The sequence below is a fragment of the Diabrotica virgifera genome, chromosome 6, assembly GCF_917563875.1.
Source record: "Diabrotica virgifera virgifera chromosome 6, PGI_DIABVI_V3a".
In the NCBI taxonomy this organism is placed as follows: Eukaryota; Metazoa; Arthropoda; class Insecta; order Coleoptera; family Chrysomelidae; genus Diabrotica; species Diabrotica virgifera.
The window spans coordinates 134,307,326-134,326,517 of record NC_065448.1 but is presented as its reverse complement, the minus strand read 5'-3'; the positions used below and the strand labels follow the sequence as shown (position 1 = coordinate 134,326,517).

Genomic DNA, 19,192 nt, shown 5'->3' with positions numbered 1-19,192 from the left:
TTTCTATTGTTGAATGCCCTTTTGTGTTCTGCTATCCGTTTGTCAAAAGTTCTGCCAGTTTGACCGATGTACGTTTTCGGACAGTCACCACAAGTTAGTTTGTACACACCACTCTGTAGTTGCTTTCTCTTTCGGCTTTTATTGTTCTTAATATATTTGCTTAAGTTGTTGTTAGTTCTGAAAGCTGGTGTTATTCCTTTCTTTTTTATGTATCTGGCTATCTTTGTTGTTATCTTGCCAGTATATGTGAGAGAGCAGAAAGTACTGGGTTCTTTCTGTGGTGGTGGATACACTAATTTCAGGGCTTTCTTATGGAGTTTTTGGTTTAAAATTTTGTTAACTGTTTGTTCGTTATAGCCGTTGTTTACTGCTATTTGTTTAATGATGTTTAGTTCTATCTCGAAGTTATTTTTTGTCATGGGAATTTCTGTTAGTCTATGTATCATGCTATGGTAGGCTGCTAATTTGTGTTGTGTAGGATGGGATGATGAATTGTGTATAGTTGTGTCAGTATGGGTAGGTTTATGATATACGGAGAACTCATGTTTGTTGTGTAGTCTGGAAATCGTTACATCTAGAAAGTTTATGGAGTTATTCTGTTCTGTTTCTATTGTAAACTCAATATTATTATGAAGTGAATTAATATATGATAGAAATTGGTCAAGTTGTCTGTTAGTACCTGTAAAGCATACTAGTATATCATCCACGTATCTCCACCAATATAAGAACTGTTTAAATACGGGATGTTTAGAAATTGTTGTTTCAAGTTGGTTCATAAATATATCTGATAGCAATGGGCTTAGAGGATTACCCATAATAAGTCCTGCACTGTTGTTTGTGTATATTTGATTATTGAATTCAAAATAGTCTTGATTTATGCAAATTTCAAGAAGGTGTAAAATTTCAGATGCAATGATCGGATTTGTACTATTATGGTCTAAAAGATTTTTAACTAAAACAAAAGTTTCTGTAGGAGGAACACTAGGAAAAAGATTTTTTACGTCAAATGAAATTAGTCTGGAGTTGTTGGGCAATTGAAAATGTTGTCTTTTATTAACTAGTTCTAGTGTATTTTTTACGGTGAATTTAGGTGAAAATTTAGTGTATTCTGTAATAATATCTGACAGTTTTTTTGAAAGTTTATATGACGGAGCTGTATAAAAAGAAACTACAGGTCTTATTGGGTGGTCAGGTTTGTGTAGTTTAATAAAAGAGTATAATTTAGGAGGTTGTGGGTTCATAATATTAAGGTATTTCTGTTCTGTTGGATTTAGTATTGATTTTGAATTTTCAATTTGAATTTTAACTAACCAAAACAGTATAAAACTAAACAAAGACCCCACAGAAAAATACCGAAAACAAATTAAACTAGCCATTGAAAATTCAAAATCAATACTAAATCCAACAGAACAGAAATACCTTAATATTATGAACCCACAACCTCCTAAATCATACTCTTTTATTAAACTACACAAACCTGACCACCCAATAAGACCTGTAGTTTCTTTTTATACAGCTCCGTCATATAAACTTTCAAAAAAACTGTCAGATATTATTACAGAGTACACTAAATTTTCACCTAAATTCACCGTAAAAAATACACTAGAACTAGTTAATAAAAGACAACATTTTCAATTGCCCAACAACTCCAGACTAATTTCATTTGACGTAAAAAATCTTTTTCCTAGTGTTCCTCCTACAGAAACTTTTGTTTTAGTTAAAAATCTTTTAGACCATAATAGTACAAATCCGATCATTGCATCTGAAATTTTACACCTTCTTGAAATTTGCATAAATCAAGACTATTTTGAATTCAATAATCAAATATACACAAACAACAGTGCAGGACTTATTATGGGTAATCCTCTAAGCCCATTGCTATCAGATATATTTATGAACCAACTTGAAACAACAATTTCTAAACATCCCGTATTTAAACAGTTCTTATATTGGTGGAGATACGTGGATGATATACTAGTATGCTTTACAGGTACTAACAGACAACTTGACCAATTTCTATCATATATTAATTCACTTCATAATAATATTGAGTTTACAATAGAAACAGAACAGAATAACTCCATAAACTTTCTAGATGTAACGATTTCCAGACTACACAACAAACATGAGTTCTCCGTATATCATAAACCTACCCATACTGACACAACTATACACAATTCATCATCCCATCCTACACAACACAAATTAGCAGCCTACCATAGCATGATACATAGACTGACAGAAATTCCCATGACAAAAAATAACTTCGAGATAGAACTAAACATCATTAAACAAATAGCAGTAAACAACGGCTATAACGAACAAACAGTTAACAAAATTTTAAACCAAAAACTCCATAAGAAAGCCCTGAAATTAGTGTATCCACCACCACAGAAAGAACCCAGTACCTTCTGCTCTCTCACATATACTGGCAAGATAACAACAAAGATAGCCAGATACATAAAAAAGAAAGGAATAACACCAGCTTTCAGAACTAACAACAACTTAAGCAAATATATTAAGAACAATAAAAGCCTAAAGAGAAAGCAACTACAGAGTGGTGTGTACAAACTAACTTGTGGTGACTGTCCGAAAACGTACATCGGTCAAACTGGCAGAACTTTTGACAAACGGATAGCAGAACACAAAAGGGCATTCAACAATAGAAAAACAGACACTTCTACATACGCACTTCACCTTCTAGATCATAATCATTCTTTCAATGAAGAGTTTCAAATTCTACATATCCAAAATAAAGGCCTTAAGCTATCTTTTTTAGAATCTATGGAAATTAATAAACTGAAAAATACAGATATAATTCTGAATGACCAACTCGAGACAAACAGCTCCCCACTCCTCAACCTCTTCAGTTGAAGACTTAAAAAGGCAAACACATTGTAAACTATATCACTTGAGAAAGGCACTCCGCCGAAACAGCTGTAGTCACTTAGTTATAATAAATTTTGTGGAAGTATAGAAAACAAACGTTTTCAGTGTTTTATTGTTAAATATAAATAAGAAAACGATGAATGAAAAGGACGTTAATGAAAAAAGGAGAGCTGATGACGGAAGAGGAAAGAAAAAGAAAACAAAAAAAATGAAATAATTATACTTGGGGAGGTAATAGGACAAAGGCTAATCGTAAAAAATATGGAAGAGAAAAGTTAATAGGACAAATTCAAAAAATAATATAACTCATTTAGGCGGAAAAAAGAATTCTTCGTAGAACAATACACTGCTAATACCACTTAAAAAGAAGAAAACAAGCAATACTGTTGAAACTTTATGGGATGAACAATGACTGCGTTCACCAGATGCAAACACCTTCACAAATGTTTGCGCTTTGATTCTAAACTTGTTGGCAGCGATAGGTTAAAATTTGACATTTTGTTTGCTTGGTTTGAATGTAACCTAAAATAAATTTTCTCAATAAATCTTCAATAAATACGTTTTTGAATTTATTTTCTTTATTAAAGGAAAAAAGAAAATGTATTTAATAGATAATAACGTAGCAGAATGTCTTCAGTAGCCTTTATTTAATATATAAAACCCTTATCAATATATTCTACAATATATACAATTTAATTTCCCGCCATATTTCTTCAATATTCAACACGTTTGCAAAGTTCAACTTAAATATTTTATGTTTGCAAAAATGGCGACCGCTTTCCAAACATGTTTGACGTTAGCAAGTCGTTCAGAAGCATAAAGCGCAAACTGATTGCCAACGTTTGCATCTGATGAACTCGCCCATTATTATACGTTTAGAAGAGTACTAAAATCCATGGGCGCAACGAGAACTTCTTTTTAAGATGAAGATAAAGACAACAATAAAGATTCAAATGAGCAATTCCAATCCTGGACCCCATTGGAACCGTACGTATGGTATACTAAAATTAATACCTACTACAAGATAAAAAATAGAATAAAACTTTTCCGGTTGAACTTGAATTTTTTGAATAGATGTATTGGCGCGTGTGTACCTTTCTCTCATGCCACCAAACACGTTTCACTATGGGTAGCTACTTAACGTGTGATATTTTTTATCTTTAGTTAATTTTTTTTTTAATAAAACTGTGTTTTTTAGTATCGAGGTCCCAATTTTTATTGTAGATTTAGATTCTTTGCGTAGAAATAAGCGACTTTTATTCGAGACACTTTTATGGATAGATGGCGCTATAATCGGATAAACGGTTGTAGGAAATGAAAAATTAAATTAAAAAATGTTCCCCCACTTTATGGAAAACTTGACTTAAATTTTTTTGGTTTTAGGCCCAAATTTAGCATACTTTTCTCCCCTGCTATATAAATCATGGTTGGAAAGATAAAAAGTTAAAATTTACAAGTATAGTCCAGTGTTTGAATGTCGTTGTAAAAACTATTTTACCTAGTTATTAGGACAGGGAATTTAGGAAAAAATAAATCGATGTTTAAATGCCGCACCTATCGGCTTTCAGCAACAGTAAAAAAATCTGCAGCAGAAAAATGGATGCAAATGCATAATTGCATTACACTCCATAAAATGCATCTAAAAGTGATTGTATTTTTGGAGCCATATCAAATTTTATTAGAGACGACCGCGACGTGCCTTATATTATTATTAGCAGTAACACTGGATACCAGATCGGTGATCGGCGACCCCAAAAACCCCCAAATAACAAAATTTGCCCCTTAATATCAAATGTTTTCATAAAATTTGACATAACCCCAAAAATTGCATGCACTTTTGGATGCATTTCTAACTATGCATTTCCACCCATTTTTTTATTGTCCACCTTTTTCCTGACGTGCGTCATGCCGAACACAATACAAAAAAAAATGTATAACCATTTTCAATTTCTTTGCAACACGAAAATGCAGCAGCTGCATAATGCTCTGGTTAAATCGGAGAGTGCAGGAAGAGTCTATACCGGTTTCGGAGGTCTTTTCCCCCTCATCAGTAGTCCCATATCCTCTTCTCTCCGATTTCCCCAGGCATCATATTTTGAGCCTATCCGAATTGCAAAGAAAGAAATGTCACGGAAGAAATAGAGCCATCTACCGAAAAACAAAGTAAGTTATCAATCGAATTAGCACAGAAAATGACAATAAATATCGTTCCCATGCCACCAGATTGACAACAAGTTCCTCTAACTGGAATACTTTCTTTGGTTACACCCCTTGAGTTTTTCAAAATTTATAAATCAAACAGGATGCCGAGGAAATTAAGATGAGAGAATTTTAAATAATTCACAACTCATCTGCTCAGCGTAGTAAAAGTTCCAACAAGAAAGATTCCTTAGTACTCCTACAAATGAGTAAATGAATTAAAAATGTATAAACATTTTCAATTTCTTTGCAACACGAAAATGCAGCAGCTGCATAATACTCAGGTTAAATCGGAGAGTGCAGGAAGAGTCTATACCGGTTTCGGAGGTCTTTTCCCCCTCATCAGTAGTCCCATACCCTCTTCTCTTCGATTTCTCCAGGCATCATACTTTGGGCCTTTCCGAATTGCAAAGAAAGAAATGTCACGGATGAACTAGAGCCATCTAATGAAAAACAAAATAAGTTATCAATCGAAGTAGCACAGAAAACGACAATAAATATCGTTCCCATAGTATGAGGCCCAAAGTATAATGCCTGGGGCAATCGGAGAGAAGAGGATATGGGACTACTATGGTGGTACTCCACCCTCAGGAACGTCCCATGTTGGTTGGGGGTAGTTACCCCTATGATAGGGGTTGATGAAGTAAACACTACTCGCTGTATACGAATTTATTTACCAACTCTAAGTATAACAGTAAAGAGTTGGTGTGCTTACGGTATAACCATCTGAACGAATTCTAATTCGATCTGTTATCAATTATCATTCGTTCAGATGGTTATACCATCAGCACACCAACTCTTTACTGTTATACTTAGAGTTGGTAAATAAATACGTATACAGCGAGTAGTGTTTACTTCATCAACCCCTATCATAGGGAGTAACTACCCCCATCCAACATGGGACGTTCCTGAGAGTGGAGTACCACCATACTACTGATGAGGGGGAAAAGACCTCCGAAACCGGTATAGACTCTTCCTGCACTCTCCGATTTAACCAGAGTATTATACAGCTACTGCATTTTCATTGGCAATGAGTTGCCGAATGTTGCAAATAAATTGAAAATATTTATACATTTTTAATTCACTTACTCTTTTGTAGGAGTATTAAGTAATTTCTTGTTGGAACTTTTACCATGCTGAGCAGATGAGTTGTGAATTATTTAAATTTCTCTTATCTTAATTTCCTCGGCATTATGTTTGATTTATAAATTTTGAAAATCTCAGGAGGTGTAACCAAAGAAAGTATTTCACCTGTTGTCAATCTGGTGGTATGGGAACGATATTTATTGTCGTTTTCTGTGCTACTTCGATTGATAACTTACTTTGTTTTTCGGTAGATGGCTCTAGTTCATCCATGACATTTTTTCTTTGCAATTCGGAAAGGCCCAAAGTATGATGCCTGGGGAAATCGGAGAGTAGAGGATATGGGACTACTGATGGCGGGAAAAAGACCTCCGAAACCGGTATAGACTCTTCCTGCACTCTCCGATTTAACCAGAGTATTATGCAGCTGCTGCATTTTCGTGTTGCAAAGAAATTGCACATGTTTATACATTTTTAATTCATTTACTCTTTTGTAGGAGTACTAAGGAATCTTTCTTGTTGGAACTTTTACCACGCTGAGCAGATGAGTTGTGAATTATTTAAAATTCTCTGATCTTAATTTTCTCGGCATCCTGTTTAATTTATAAATTTTGAAAATCTCAGGAGGTGTAACCAAAGAAAATATTCCACCTGTTGTCAATCTGATAGTATGGGAACGATATTTATTGTTTTTTTCTGTGCTACTTCGATTGATAACTTACTTTGTTTTTCGGTAGATGGCTCTAGTTCATCCGTGACAATTCTTTCTTTGCAATTCGAAGGCCCAAAGTATGATGCCTGGGGAAATCGGAGAGAAGAGGATATGGCACTACTGATGAGGGGAAAAAGACCTTTGAAACCAGTATAGACTCTTCCTGCACTCTCCGATATAACCAGAGTATTATGCAGCTGCTGCATTTTCGTGTTGCAAAGAAATTGAGACTGTTTATACATTTTTAATTCATTTATTATTTTGTAGGAGTATTAAGGAATCTTTCTTGTTGGAACTTTTACCACACTGAGCAGATGAGTTGTGAATTATTTAAAATCCTCTCATCTTAATTTTCTCGGCATCCATCTCGGGATTCATAATTTTTGAAATCTCGGGAGGTTGTAACCAAAGAATGTATTCCACCTGTTGTCAATCTGGTGGTATGGGAGCGATATTTATTGTCATTTTCTGTGCTACTTCGATTGATAACTTACTTTACAATACAAATAGTTGCAAGTCGATATGTGCTGTATTTAAAAATATATTTATTCTGTTATTTTTTGTTCCAAATGCCCTGGTCTAATTCTTTTTGGATACCATAGAATTTTTTACTATTATTCTTTAATATTGGCAGAACATCGTCACTTGTTATCAACAATATCAAAAGTTGCTAAGATGTTTATACGTTTATTTTTTTAATACGTAATACCTCTTTATTAAAAGTAGGAATATAATTTTTAATATTTTTAAACGTTTTAGAAATTAAATAGTTATTTATGATATAAGTGTTAAAAATACAATTTTAAAACACGCATGTGAAGGTTTGCAGAATGAGCTAAGCGAATTCTGCAATTCACATGAGTGCCTTAAAAATGTAATTTTAACACGTAAATTATACAATATTTTTTCTACAAACTTCTTATATATCAACAATTATAATTTATTCATTCTCAATTACAGGACAATACCTACAAAAACTTTTACTTGAACTTGACTGACATTCCATTTTTATATTTTTCTTGACATTAAATCAAAATTGCCTATACTGTCAATATGCAAATCATAACAATTATAGAATAGCATCTACTTTTATTGTTGTATATTCTAACAAATTTTAATAGTTTTTTTCTAAAAACGTGTTAAAAATGCAATAATACAGTTTAAATTAAATTTTAAAAAACTTTCTAAAAAACCTTTTTCAAATTGTGCAAGTTGTACTGTTAATATTAATGTTAATAAATGAAATATAAAAAATATTTTCAGTGCCTTAAAAATTTTAAAGCACCCAGCGGGTGCTCCCCCGTTTTTACATTTTTACCGCTCCTATGGAGTGCTAAAAGTTGCATTTTTAACACGTTTGTAGAAAAAATCATTTTTTTAGTAAAATTTTGGCTTATTTCGCATCAAAACTAGTCAATTAGAAATTAAAAACGAGTAAGAATTATCATGAGTTATGATATGACAATACATTAGTATGGTGTTTAGAGAAACAAATTCGGAGAAGTGAGAAGAAAATTTTAATAATAATTAGATTCTGATCAAGATTTTTCGTTTTAAATGTTTTTAAAGGCGGATAAAGACTTATCAACCATCGGTTTAAAGAGCAAACTTATAGGCCCCAAAGGTTAAAATAGTGACAAGAAAATTATTCTAATTGGCAAATAAGCCACGATTATTTAACTTGAAAAAGATTTTTCCACCTACCTCTACCGAAAGTATACTTTTCCGGACCTGATTGTAGGGAGCAAAGTTGTACTTTTCCTCCATAGGGAGGAAAAGTAAAAGTGACGTCATGGTATTTCATCCATGAAATATAACTTATTGACGCCCTGTAAAATATCTATTTTCTATTACGTAAGTATCTATACATTTTAACGTTTATTTATAAAACACCCTGTATTTTGCAGAATGGTAAAAAACAGTAAATTGTTATTTTGATTTAACAATGTTTACATTAATAATCCAATAGGAAGGAATGGAGAAAGTTCGTTAAGAGCTAGGACAATTCAGAAGATTGTAAAATATTGTAATTTATTGAATTGTAATTTAATGAATTGTATTATAAATGGCCCTACACCGAAAGGTACTAATGGGTCTACTGATTAAGTAAAGTAAGTACATTAATAATTTGACTTATATTTGACAGTTGACAGTTATATTGTACCTACTTGTTAGTTTCAGTTCTAATAAATCTTGTTGGTTAGTTACATAAATAAATTAAGTATAAATGGAAAAATGACTTGTTATTTGAGAAAGGTGGAAAAACCATATGTATAACATGGGAGTAAAGTGTCTTTTCCTCCCTTGAATGATTACTGCCTTCCGCTACGCGTCGGGCATTCTCGGGAGGAAAAGTAGCAATTTCCTCCCTTGTTATACAAATAGCTATTATTGATGTTTCGACTTTCACTTCGGGTGTCGTTATCGTGAAAGTCGAAACGTCAATAAAATGATTTTTCAAGTTAAATTGTGGCTTATTTCCCAATGAGAATAGTAAATTACAAAAATGCCACAAAGAAATAACTTCAGAACAATAAGTACAGAAAATTAATTTCGTCGTTCTATTGTGAGAAATGCATAAGTCAAAAATACATGATTTTTTACAGGAGAGACAAAAAACGAACTGTGCAGAACTCCACTTATATACAACTAAATATAATGTGAAAATTGCACAAGTAACTAAACAATTTAAATTCACGTTTATAGTAATCAATTTGTTTGATTATCAAACAATATGGTGTGTCATTTTAACCTGTACTCTGTATGTACTCACCGGTTTACAATAAATAGACTTTTTATTGTACCTATAAACATCAGAAAAAACCGATACGTTTGAACGGTTTGGCTACTAACAAGAGCGGAATTCAACAATAATAGACTTAAAAAGATTTAATTTTCACAATCTTAGCAAAAACTAGTAAACTATATTAGAATAAATCAGAGCCGTACATAGCTTTTGGATAATGCTAACACTTGCCATCAAAAGTCTAAAATTGAATAATTTGGACTTATGCATTATTCATATTAAGCCGACGGTTTGTGTTTGTAGTCCAGGAACCGAAGCTTTTGTCCTCGCAATTTTTACAGAATGGATCGATTTGCTTGAAAATTTGAGAATAAGTAGTGGATAGTCTAAGGATCAAAATCTATATAATGCCGAAAGGCACTTTTACCATGGGGGTGGTTGCCACCCCATCTCGGAGGTGGAAATTTTTTATTATATTTTGACTGCAAAAGTTGATAAAAAAATTCATTTTAAGCAAAAAATATTCTATTCATTTTTTTGATGAAATTAATAGTTTTCGATTTATTCGCTATCGAAAGCGTTAGTTTTATATCGAAAAAATCAATGTTTTTCGGTATTAAAATCATTTACTATTCACTCAATTTTTGCCGTAGAAAAAAGTTTTACAATCCAAGTTCTTGGGAATTAAATAACCTACAATTTTATATTTAAATCTTTTTTCGTATCTCTGATGCTAATCTTTATATTCTGAAGAAAATTGGAAAACCCTATATATGTTTTACGTTTTGAAGTCCTTAAGAAATACTGATTATTTTTCATGTACCCTATACCAAAATGCCGTAGTTTCTGAGTTATTGCTACATTTATTAAAAAAAAAATTAAAACAAAATATAAAAATCAATTTTTTGGTCCGAGCAGACATTGTTTTAGTTTTTTTGGATCATTGGGAACAAAAAAGGTATATTGTAATTTTTCTCTAAATTTGACCGTTTTCGAGTTATAAACAATTTAAAACTGAAACATGAGTTTATTTTATTTTAGAACATTCTATTTTAGTTGCTAATGCAGCCCAATCTCCCGTCCTCTCATAAGCGCTTCATTAACAACTAAAAAACAATGTTTTAGAATATAACGTGCCAAAGATTTTTACGGGGAGCTCATGGAAGAAGGCTTGTACTTGAATTTAAGCACTTTTTAATTTACAAATTATTTAAAATTTTTTATTTTTTACCTGTGTTTTCTGACCCTTAAAAATCGTCCTTTTTCGTTTTTTTTTTGTCTTAAATTGTATATAACTGGAAAACGACCAACTTTAGCGACAAAGTAAAAAAGACCTTTTTTGTTCCCGATGTGTGGGAAAGTATGCAACGTATTTTAATATTTTACTTTATTAGTTTTTTAAATTGGCTACAGGGCCGCGCCAAGGCTTTCAGGCGCCCCGGGGCAAATAATTTTAGGCGCCCTTTTCCTCCTTCCTTTGTAGTAGTTTTTTGTAGCTTAGTGAATCGTTATACGGTATAGCTACAAACTATTTTTTATGTGTTAGGAAAGTATCATAATCATCATAATCTAACAGTTATTGTCCACTCATAGGCCTCCTCTAAGTTTCTCCATGTCTCCCTATCTTCGCTACCAGCTATCCAGTTCCCGGTAGTTCTGTTTACATCGTTACTCCAGAATGTTGGGAGTCTATCTCTGCTTCGTTTATCCGATTGTCCGCCCGCGGTCGCTATTCCAATAATCTTCTAGTCTAGCTGTTGTCCGGTGTTCTTGCAACATGACCTGCACATCTCCATTTCTTTCTTGCTACATGTTCTACTATGTCTTTGATTTTTGTTCTTTGCCTGATATTATTTGGTATTCTGTCTCCTTGTGACTCTTCTGGGTAACCCTTATTTTCTGCTCTTAGATTTTCAGCAGCAGGAAAGTATATATTGATAAGTTATTATGAATAATATAATTATTTACAAAAAACAACGATTATATTATCAGAGAACAAATAAATATATAATTATTATTATAGTCCAGGAGTGGCCAAGCTCCTTGATAATCCGAGCCATTTTTAAAAATTTGGAATTTTTCGCGAGCCGCAATAAAAAGGTATTAAATTTTTTTCTCAGTGTTTGGATTTCACGAATTTTAGAGTGAAATAAAATGGTTCACATCGTTGTTTCAAATATTCAAATAATTCTACAAGCAGCCTTTACTATTTCAGAATTATTCATTAACATTCCATCTTTTTCTGGGACGACCTATTGATCTTCTACCATCTCTGAAAAACACTCTGTTTTCCTCTGATCTTACCACATGACTTGATTTTGATATGTGTGATGATGTTTTTAATACAAACCACACAAAACACAGTCACTTATTCAGCTTTGCGGCGCCTTTTCCACTCTCCTGTCAATTCATCTCTTTGAAGGCCAAATATCATTCTGAGAGCCTTTCCTTTCAAATATCAGCCACTTATTTAGTTCCCGCTGATGTAGAGTCCGTGTTTCACTTTCATATGTAACAATTGGGCGAATAATTGGCATGTACGAAGTTGTGCTCATTAATAGTTGTTATGTTCTGCCCAGTGATACTCTCATGTCACTGGTTCTGCCTAACTCTTGGTCTTGGATTTTTGGTTACTATAGCATGTATTTCGTCTTCTCTTCATTTATTCGAAGGCCCAGACTACCTATTTCTTCCTCGAGTTGTGAAAACACCTCTCTCACGTCTTTTGTAGAATGAGCGAATGCACCTATATCATCAGTAAAAGCCAACAATAGTTTTGATCATCAATTCGCTGTCAGCTCAGATGATATTTTACTTATTAGGTACATATTCTAAAGCCAAATTAAATAGCAATGGTGATAAGAGGTCTCCTTGTCTAAGTCCTGATGTTATACTTAGTCTTTTATATTTATTTATTGTCAGTATTTGAAGACATTTTGAAACACAAAAATTAAAATAAATTCTGGTACATTTATTGAGAGCCACAAATTATCCTTCAAAGAGCCGCATGTGGCTCGCGAGCCACAGTTTGGCCACCCCTGTTATAGTCCATTTGCTCACGGTTTTTGCTTCGTATTTTAAGGCTGTATGACACTATGCATTTTCTTGTATCATTTCTAATATCGTTTCTGATATCGTTTCTTGTATACATTTTCTTGTATCATTTCTTGTACGTACATTTGTGCCCTGTATGACACTATGCAAGTTCTTGTATCGAAAACTGTATGAAGTTCGGCACGTGATTGGTCGAAATTTTGTTTGTCACCCTGTCACGTTACATTGGTATGGTAGTACTGCGTCTACAGCTGATTTTAAGGATTTTATAAAATTTATAAACTTTTAAAAACAAATATTTTAATGTTATAATAACTAGAATTTTTACGTTGACTGTTGATTATTTGTGTTTTTTATTTTGTTTTGATATTTGTGCTAAAATATTTGCATTATAATTATCTTCAGTTTGATCCAAATTGGAACTATTGTATTTTCCTCTATTAAAAAATTATGCAATATGAAACCCAAAGTTATTCTAAATATATGGTTATTAGTAGAACAGTAGTCCATACCAAACGGTATATTAAGGCCCGGTCTTTTCACCTCCGAATAAAAGTTATTCGGAGGTTTATTTGACAGATTTACATGTAATCTGTTGGATAAACTTCCTAATACATATTTATTCGGAGGTGAAAAGACCGGGCCTAAGTATCAATAAAATATTTATAAATAATACCTACAAAACACAAATAAATTCATCAAGACATAAATCATATGATTTCATTTTCAGCCGCCATTATGACATTTAGAAGTTTTACCAGCAGGTTTTACGTTTTTGCTCTTTGCGCAGAAATTGGCGCAGTTATTGTACAAGAATCTGTGCCTGACACAAATTCTTGTATCGTTTCTGATATCGTTTCTTGTATCTGTGTATGACACTATACATTTTTTTGACATATCAGAAACGATATTAGAAATGATACAAGAAAATGCATAGTGTCATACAGCCTTTAAAGAAACGCTTGGATTGACTTGAAGTTTGGAATACGCATAGCTGATTTATATCAAAGAAAAAAATTGATATTTCGTCGTCGGTCGTCGGGGATGACAAAATATACGTTAAAATTAAGTCCAAAAGTGAATAAACTGACTAATTCTAAGCACCTTTTGTTCCATATACAGTTTTTTCACTACGTCAATATTTTTCGAGTTATTTGCGAGTGAATAATATGTTCATTTTTCAACATAAAAACAACAATTTTGGACGGTTTTTCGCAAATAACACAAAAAGTGTGTATTTTATTGAAAAAAATGTTCTTAGCAACAATATAGCTTATAAAAAAATTTTAAAAAATTGTGCACTCATGAAGTCGGTAGATCTAGTAGAGGAAGAGTTGTAGCTCGAGAAAAGTGGGTTCTTATTCGTTAAATTCCAAATCGAACATTTCAACGTGAAATAACCAAAAAATGAAGCACTTTTCGGGAAAACGTTACAACTTTTTTAAAGTTTTATAAAAAGCTTATTTGGTTTTTTAAAAAAGCTTCTAGCAGCAAAAGTAAGCCAGTAACGCTAAAAATAAACTTGGTCCCATTTTTTAAATCTCTTCTTAATTAGCATATCCCAACTGAAATTAATCGTTAGAGCTTTACAATTTACTTCACTTCACCTCATCTTAGCAGCCGTCATGTACCGCATGTGGTACAAAGTGCACTTTATATTTAATCGTATTTGAAAACGTTATGGCTGTATAGAAACCCCAGAAAGCAAGTTACGGCTATATGTAAAGGTGGTACATGACCCGTGGTCATTGATACTGCTAAGATGAGCCAGCATGTACCACATATGTGGTACACGACGGCACGAACGTGTTAAAACAATCGTAGGTTACGTCATTACGCCAACACTGCCAACACTAATGTCCAACAAATATATAACATAAGGAAACACAGCTTTAGCTTTAGTTCGATTCGGGGTCCACGGGCTACCACCATCGGCTGACATATGTTTCTTCTTTTCAGAGTTTTCAGAGCCGCCTGTGGTGTATCCCGAAGCGAACTAATTTTGAATAAGCAAAATAATATCTAAGGAAAGAAAAAATTCTCTATAGGTCGTGATGTAGATTCCTTGGTCAATATATATTGCTTGAGCTTTTTACAAATTTTTAAAGCACACAGGCCGATAAATAGAGGACAATGGGAAAATCTACAATATAAATTCATCACGTCACCTTATCTAGATAAAATTCCGACAGAATTCTGCATCCTTAATACTTAAATATGAGTAAAATAAAATAAAGAAAGAGAGCTTTACATTTAATTCGATTTGGGGGCCACCACCCTCGGCTGCCATATGTTTCTTCTTTTCAGAGTCTTCAGAGCCGCTCGTGGTGTATTCCGAAGCGAACTAATTCTGGTTGTCCCACTAAGCAAAATCTAAAGTGGTTGCCCTCTTAAAACCAGGGAAGGATCCGGAGGATACAAAGAGTTTTAGACCTGTCTCTCTTTTGTGCCACCTTTTCAATGCATTTGAAAAAATTATACTAAACCGGATCGCTGAATCTGTGGAGACTAATATTATTCCAGAACAAGCAGGATTCAGACCCGGTAAGTGCTGCTGCAGTCAAATTCTTAATCTCACCCAACATATAGATGGTCTGAACGGAAAGAAATAACAGGAGTAGCGTTAATAGACCTAACTGCCGACACAGGTAACCATCAACGGATAATCGTAAAACTCTACGAAACTACAAAGGATTTTCGACTAACAAGGTTAGTGAAATGTCTCCTCCAGAGTAGACGCTGCTACGTAACGCTCCAGTCCAAGAACAGTCGGTGGAGGGACCAAAAAAATGGACTATATTCTATACAACACATACACCAACGACCAACCCATACATCAACAAACAAGGCAATTTATTTACGTTGATGATACAGCTGTGGCAGCTCAGGGAAGAACCTTCAATGAAGTCGAAGTGAAACTGACAGTTGCCCCGGGAGACTTAGCTCTATACTACGATGAAAACCGTCTGAAACCCAATCCCACAAAAACCCAGGTATGTGATTTCCACCTTAGAAACAAGCATGCCCGAAGGCCGCTGGAGGAGGAATGGCGTGGTCAGATGCTGGAATACAACGAGACGCCAAAATACCTCGGCGTAGGTCTGAATAGAACTCTGTCTTACCGATAGCACTGTCATGATGTCAAGAAGAACGTAAGTGCCAGAAATAATATCATCCGCAAGCTAACTAATACAAAATGGGGACAACAGCCACACACTCTCCGCACTTCTGCCTTAGCATTATGTTTTTCGGCCGCGGAGTTTGGAGAACCAGTATGGGCAAACTCTGCTCACGCAAAGAATGTTGACGTGGCTCTAAATGACACTCCTTATATGACCACCAAACTCATTAAAGTAGATTAAGATCTCGGAAAAGCTTTCTGAAAACATCAAGATCCATCCCCGAAGCGTAGAGACGCGCCGAATACACCTGTGGCAAGCGTCAGCTACCGCAACATATTTTCCTCCCGCAGAGGAAATGGCTGCTGGACACAATTTACCGTATCTGACTTGGAAAGCGCTAAATAGACTAAGAACCGACGTTTCACGTTGTGCTTGTGAAAAAATGGGGATACCAGGAGGACGATATCTGCGACTGTGGCGCGGTTCAGACCAGCCGGCATCTATTGTCATGCACAGAGATGAGAGGGACCTGCACAGAAGAAGACTTAATTTTAGCAAATGACAGGGCCATCTATGTGGCCAACCATTGGAAATATAGAATTTAAAGTTGTTGGTGGTCCGGACACGGAAAGTAAGTAAGTACTAAGCAAAATAATAAAATATATGCGTAGGGAAGCATTAGCGACATATAGCTAGAGTAAGAGAAAATTGTCTATATAATATTTTATTATTTTGCTTAGGGGGGTGGCCAGAATTAGTTCGCTTCGGGATACACCATAGGCGGCTCTGAAGACTCTAAAAAGAAGGCGCTGGAAACGAAAATGAGGTCTATTTTGAATTTTATCACGTTTTTTGTGTTTACCTCGCTACACCTCTGTTAGATTTTAACATTTTTCTCTGAATTCTGTACAGTATATGGTTCTCCCCTTTCTGAAGATAATGGTATCTGTTTTAAGATGCCAGTCTTATTTTAATAAAGGTTATGAATTTTTTAAAATAAAAGGTGCAGATTCGCGAACTTCAAAGTTTAATCACAAAAGTTGAGTGACGAAATTGAAAATTTAACTTTTTAATCACATTTACCTTATAATTTAGAGTACAAAGAAGTTTTCTGGTAAGTTTTAGATCAAAATGTTTTATAGAGATAAAATGGTGCAACTTTTGATATCGACATTTACATCCCCACAATAACGCTTATTTTTCGAGATACCGACCGTGGGTGGTGAATAGCTAATTTTGGTCTTACTTTATGCTTTAATTGTACTGAAAACAAAAATGAAATTTATTTTGAATTTTAGGTGGGGGAATATTGTCAAAATCGCAATTTTACCCTAAAAATAAAAAATAATGAAATCACGTTTTATTGAGTTTAACTCGCTACAACTTTGTTCCATTATGATATTTTTTGCTAAAGTTTATACAGTCTATATTGTTCACCTTTCTGAAGACAATGTACCTGTTTAAAGCTTTTAGTCTTATTATAAAAAAAAATATGAATTATGAAAAGTGCAGATTTTCCTTCCCAGGTGCAAATCTTCACCTTTTACTTTAAAACATACATAACTTTTATTATAATAAGACTACAAGCTTGAAACTGGCATCATTGTCTTTAGAAAGGTGAGAAATATGTAATACACAAACTTTGGGAAAAATATTAAAACGGAACAAAGTTGTAGTGAGTGGAACGCGAAAAAAACGTGATTTCATTTTTTTATTTTTAGGGTATAATTGCAATTTTGACAATACCTAAAATTTAAAATAAACTTCCTTTTAGTTTTCAGCGCTATCGAAACATAAAGTAAAACCAAAATTAGCCATTCACCACCAATTGTACAGTCAGTATTTCGAAAAATAAGCGTTATTTTGGGGATTTATAACGTTGACATTAAGAGATGCACCATTTTTTTCTGTAAAACATTTTGATCAAATACTTTCCAGAAAACTTCTTTGTATCTACTCTATATTTTAACATAAATGTATTTAAAAAGCTAAATTTCAAATTTCGTTACTGAACTTTTGCGATTAAACATTGCAATTCAAAATTCTGTACCTTTTACTTTAAAAAATTCATAACTTTGATTAGAATAAGACTGAAAGCTTGAAACAGGTACCGTTGTCTTCAGAAAGGTGAAAGCTATATAAATTCAGAAAAAATTTTTAAAATGGAACAGAGTTGTAGCGAGACAAACCCAAAAAACGTGATTTCATTTTTTTTAATTTTTGAGGTAAAATTTAAATTTTGAGGTAAATAAACCTCATTTTCATTTTCAACAACCTCAAAAACGTAAAGTATGACTAAAATTAGCCATTCACCTCACCGTGGCGAATATCTCGAGAAATAAGCGTTTTTTTGGGTGTGCCGCTCGTCTAATGTGGTTTGTTTATGATTAAATTCATATAACAAAAACTCAAGTATTCTTGCTAATAATGTCTCAACGAACGGGCGGATTTATAATGGTGAGTGGCAATGTTGTCTCGTTTTCTGACCTTCGTCACCTAGATCCTTGTACGACCGGCAAAGTACTGGTAATCATTTTATATGATCATTCCTATTCTACTACACTCATTGTACATTTGTGTTCCGTGATTTCAACACGCTGTTCCGTGCTTCACGACGCTCCGTTTAATCGTCGTTTAAAGTCAGCGGAATCGTGGAAGTGCATGTATGCGGATAGAATGTGAAATACTTATTACATACTTGTATTGTGTGCTTGGCCTGATTCTACAACCTTCCCTGTTTAAGTTGTGTTCAAGAATTTGAACTTTTTGATTTGTGTCTTGGAATACATTGTTTTTAAGAACTGATAAGTTTTTGTTCATGTTTCGTTTTATTGTGATTGTTTATTAGGTAAGTTGTTTATATTTAAACGTTAATAATGTAGAAACAATCATTTGTCGATACTGAGGAAGGTATTTACAAGGAGAGAAATATATTAATCTTTAGGCCTTCTGATAAGACGTCTCAGTCCAAAACATTTGTAAATAATTTATTGTTATTTAACGTTTTGATTTTTTAAAGAGCTGATTGAAAACTAAGAACTTGACGATAGTTCATACACGATTTTCAAGTTCTTTAAAACAAGAAAGAGTTCTCCTTATTGTTTTATTTTATTGTATTGTTATGACTTCTCTATTAAGAAAGGATAACAACAACAATCCTATGTACTTTTACCATCAAAGTGTGTGTACCATTTGCGTTTTTATCTACCAAAATAACACTTTTCCCGGGATAAAGAAGTAAAATTAATAGATACAAGAATAAACGCAGGAATATGTTTTTTGGGTTTTGTATTTAGCATAAAAAATACATTAGGAAATAGGTGCATAATATAGATGGCATCATTAGAGAAACAAACATATAAACTTTGCATATATTTATCAAGTTCA

General features: G+C 33.5%; 1 protein-coding gene across 2 annotated transcripts in view; it reads left to right on the top strand.

Annotated features, from left to right (window-relative positions):
* Nucleotides 1–19,192, top strand: part of LOC114334656 (dual oxidase maturation factor 1) — a 436,984-nt gene that overhangs the window by 172,332 nt on the left and 245,460 nt on the right. The window contains exon 1 of one of the 2 annotated variants that reach the window (XM_028284748.1): nucleotides 18,360–18,653. The exons of the other annotated variant lie outside the window; for it this stretch is intronic. The gene's annotated coding sequence lies outside the window, so the exon portion shown is untranslated. Of the gene's footprint in view, nucleotides 1–18,359; nucleotides 18,654–19,192 lie in introns of those variants that run through there. 2 annotated transcript variants of the gene reach the window in all.